At 54.0% G+C, this 4,477-nt stretch overlaps 1 long non-coding RNA gene across 1 annotated transcript; it reads right to left on the minus strand.

Moving 5' to 3' along the window:
• Positions 1 to 6: 6 nt before the first annotated feature.
• Positions 7 to 4,250, minus strand: LOC116547924. The gene is made up of 4 exons (XR_004267233.1): positions 4,198 to 4,250; positions 971 to 1,020; positions 511 to 581; positions 7 to 425 (listed from the first exon to the last, which is right to left on the minus strand). It is a non-coding gene; the product is annotated as an uncharacterized LOC116547924 (long non-coding RNA).
• Positions 4,251 to 4,477: the final 227 nt, after the last annotated feature.

A 4,477-nucleotide genomic window follows, 5' to 3' on the forward strand; every position in this document is an offset into this window, starting at 1 on the left:
GGGGTGCCTCCCTCCCTCTCACAGCTTTCCCAGGAGGCATGAAACATGGGGGTTCATGGTCAACCCCAATGTCTGCTCATGATGAACTGGTGATGCTCCCTGTGGGCTTTGGAGGGCCGGGAGGGCAGAGCTGGGTCCCCTCAAATGAGGTTCAGTGGCACTGCAGACAAGAACACGGTGCATGGCCTTGGAATCCTGCACATGGTAGCCTGACCAGCACCTCAGCCTCTCCCTCATTAGAGCAGCCTGTGGAGGGCTCAGCCCAGCAGGCTCACGGGCTGCTATGGAGAGGGTGTGTTCCCTGGAGGATGTTCTCTGGGCATCCTTCACTTGCCTGTAGGGATTTCCAGCATAACAGACAAAGGCCACAACAGGTCAGGTGAGGCTTCTCAGCATCCTCAACCTCCTTGAACTCGCCGGGTGTCCTGATGGGATAGCAAGAGAATGGGGCAGACACGGGGACACGGGCACTGTTTGCCTTCCCCGGTCATGCCGCCCCTGCACATTCACATTTCTTCTGCCCGTTCAGGCTTTGTCTGTATTGCCTTTTCCACAGGTGCCTGGAGAGGACTTGTTGGCATCTGAGAGGAAGAAAACAACTGTGCATGTCCAGAGTCCCCAGTGCAGCTTTAGGGGGTGGTCCCCAGAGCAGACCCAGACATCACTGGGAATCCCCCCAGTAGGGTGGGGCCAGGCTCTTCTGACCCCAGCCCGGCTTCCTGCCTGGACCCTGTGGAGTTGCTCAACAGGATTCAGCGCTGCAGCCTGGGGGCCAGGAGTCAGGGCAAGGCCAAGACCGTGGGCAGGAGGGCTGCAGAGGGACTTTACAGGCACTGAAGACCCAGAACATTGACTGCCATGATGAGACCACGTCCCTCAGGAGGATGATAAGAGACGGGAAGAGGGAGAGGGCCAGAGCTAGAGGAGCTCATGAGTCAGGGGTGAGAGAGGAGAGGAAGGAGATAATTACACGCTGATGGTCGTCTGCACTCTTGGACTCTTCCATATCTGCTCCAGCAGCTTCAGGGTGTTGGGAGCAGCAGTGGTGATGGGGCGGCCATGGGAAGGAAAGGGGAGAGTGAGAGTCGAGGAGGCACTTGGGCCATGCCGTCCTGAGGCTGCGGAGCCAACCCCACAGGCTCATCTCCAGAACCTTCTCCGCAGCCTGGATCACTTCCTACAGCGAGGGAGGAGCCTCTGTCTTCCCACACACTTTTCCAGCCCTCACATTCCTGTAACTGTGCCCAGGCAGGGAAGGCCAAGGCTGTGTCATCCCATTCCTCCAAGAGGTGGCCACCATCTCCAGGACGTTGTGCACAGCATGTGATTCCCTCCCTCCTCCCCCTTTAGGGCCTGTCTCTGCTCTTCTGATGAATCCCACGTCTTTTCTCCCTGTTGATCACCAATCCCACTGCTCTCCAACAAAAAAACACAGGAGGGAAGGGCAGGGCTGCACTGCCAGGCCCTCCATAAACCCATGGGTCGCACCCTAGGTGGTCAGCACCTGCCACAGACCTGGGGCTCAGTTGAGGCCTGTGGGACACGATTACAACTGATGACACAGATTGAGTGACTGCTGTACGCCTGGGATGACCTTAGGGACCTGGAAAATACTCAACCCTCACAAGAATCCCACAAGCTTCTGAAAGCTTAGAAACGCTGTAATGGGACTCTAGGGAAAGCTCCTTGTGCCACTCACTGCCTTAATCCTCAGGTGAGGCTGCGGTTGTCAGCACATGAATGAACGGGCCCTGCCAGGTTTTGCCTGAGCTGTGGGAGGACTGGGCAGGAGGGCACCTGGCAGGCCTGACACAGGGAACAAGCTGGGCCTGACTGCAGCATGGGGCTCAGGACAAGGCTGTCAGGCCAGAGTGGAGGGTGTGACAAGACAAGTGACCCCGGTGCCAGCTGCCCTGCGGCTCCATCCTGGGCCCAGTGGATTCCAGGAACCAGGTTATAAGGAGGGTGTGAGCCTGCAGCAACACACAGCCACTCCACACACACTGTAGGATTCCTGTTGGCCACAGAGGGCCTCGGTGACAGCTGGACACTGAATTCTCAAAACCAATTCAGCTTCCATTCCTAGCTCAAGAATTTGGGACTGGGTGAGAAGTGGAGGCCAGAGCCATGCTCGATCAGGGGATCCCCCCTTGGGTCTCTAGGATGGGGGCACACAGTAATCCCGGAGGAGGATTCTCTACCTCAGGAGACCCAGGGAGTGCCCTGTGACCAGGAGCAGATCCTGAGGGCTGGACAGGAAGGTGCTGCTGCAGTCCCCAGAGTGCAGAGGGAGAGGGTGGGCTCCTGCCACCTCCTGGCCCACGTGTGAAGGACTTTGTGTCCTGGGTCACACAGCAGCTGTGAGGGGCTGTGTCCCACCTCACTCCCCATACAGACTCAATGCCACACCCACATACTCATCTCTTGTTCTCCATTCACAAAGGACACTACTCGCTCACCCAACACACACACACACCCAAAACCCAGGGCTTTGGTGTTTGCTGTGGCACGGGCAGGAGAGATCTGGCCTTCTGGAAAAGGTCATCTTGCTCACGGGGGAAGGAATCATGGGGATGAGCAGAGCATACATGACGTCCATGGAAACAAAACTTCCATTTCTCATTAACGTGCAGAGAGAACAAACCCCAGCTCTACACCTACTTCCTTTTATATTCACTGACTTCGCAGCTCCCAGCCAAGGCGCAGAAACCGCAGGTGGAACCCAGCTGCCCCCAAGAACCCTGTGCCCCAGCCCCACCTGGAGTGTCTCCGCTACTGGCAGAGTCTTTGTCATCACTGGTTTCAGGAAAGCTGTCCTCAGAGCTCTCTACAGAGACACAAACATCAGAGAAGGGTGACTTCAGAATGACTGGAACAGCACTCCTGCTCCACACACAGTCACACAGGGTGACACCAGGTGCCCTGCTCCATCCTCTGTGGTCTCAGACTCTCCCTGGGCTCTGTGGACTCAGCTGGGAGCCTTCAGATGAGACAGAAAACCTGAAAAAGTCCCCCTTCACACATTCACCTCCACTGGCCCATTATGGCTGTCAGCTCCACCCTGAGAACCCTGAATTTCCAACATAGAGGCACACGTGTTGAGTTAGGTGAGTGCAGTGACCAGAACCTGGGACAGGCTCATGACAGCTGGCCCAGAGAACATTCTGACAGGATGGCAATTCTCTCTGCAGTGTGAGCATTGGGATACTGAGTACTTGAAGCATGGCACGAGAGGAGGTTCTGAACTTTTTACTTTTATTTCTTGAAATTAATTTAAATTAAATATAAATAAGCATAGATGCCTGCCAGGGGCCCTTCCACCCAATTGTCCCACAGCTCAGGCAAAACCTGGCAGGACCCCTTTATTCATGTGCTGACAACCACAGGCTCACCTGCTAATTAACGCAGTGGGGCAAGGGGCTTTCCCTAGGGTCCCGTTACAGCGACGCATAGATGGGCGGTGGAGGATCAATTCTGAGGGCTTTAGTAAAAAAGGCTTGTGAAGGAGGGAACTGGAAACACTGAGGTGTCATGACCACTCCAATGGCAGGAGGAAATAGGAAGGCCTGCTATCAGATGAAGTTTATTAGAAAATGAGGTTTAGAAGCGGATTCCCAATGAAAACAAATGAATTGGCAGAGATACTGGAAACAGTTTTGCTCTATTACTACCCAGTGAACATTTGCCCGGGTGTTGGCAGGATTTCCTTTAGGTTAGCTAAAGTGTCCTTGGCGTGGAATCAGCTGCATTCTTTGTAAAATTATGCTTTCTTTCTTTCTTTCTTTTTTTTTTTTTTTTTTGAGACCGAGTCTGGCACTGTCACCCAGCCTGGAGTGCAGTGGCCCAATCTTGGGTCACTGCAACCTCCACCTCCTGGGTTCAAGCTATTCTCCTGCCTCAGCCTCCCAAGTAGCTGAGATTACAGGCACTCACCACCACACTCAGCTAATTTCTGGTATTTTTTAGTGGAGACAGGTTTCACTGTGTTGACCAGGATACTCTCAAACCCCTAACCTCGTGATCCACCCGCCTGGCGCTCCCAAAGTGCTGGGATTACAGGCATAAGCCACCACACCCAGCCAAGATTACAGTTTCAGTGATAACTTCCACCCACACACCAAGGCACACTGAGCACCACAGCATATGCATTCACACAGATGCATGCCAGCCCTGTGCACACAACTCCATCCCACATACAGAACACAGAGCTGCTCCCAGGGACTGAAGAATGTGGCCATCGCTCCTTATCTGAAAAAAATATTCCTCTCATTGACAACAGGAAGCTCAATTCAGGCTTTCTGTCTACAAAAAAGTGAGTGAGACAGTGCCACGTTCCTCATCATGTGAAATATTCATCCCCACTGAGGAGGGCCCCAATACGTACCGTTCTCCGAGACGTCTGAGGCCACCTGTAAGGAATGGAAACATATTGCTGTTAGCAACAGACCATGCGGGGTCCTGTGTACAAAGATGTCAT

The sequence above is a fragment of the Sapajus apella genome, unplaced genomic scaffold, assembly GCF_009761245.1.
Source record: "Sapajus apella isolate SASKATOON/1434 unplaced genomic scaffold, GSC_monkey_1.0 scaffold5524, whole genome shotgun sequence".
Classification (NCBI taxonomy): domain Eukaryota; kingdom Metazoa; phylum Chordata; class Mammalia; order Primates; family Cebidae; genus Sapajus; species Sapajus apella.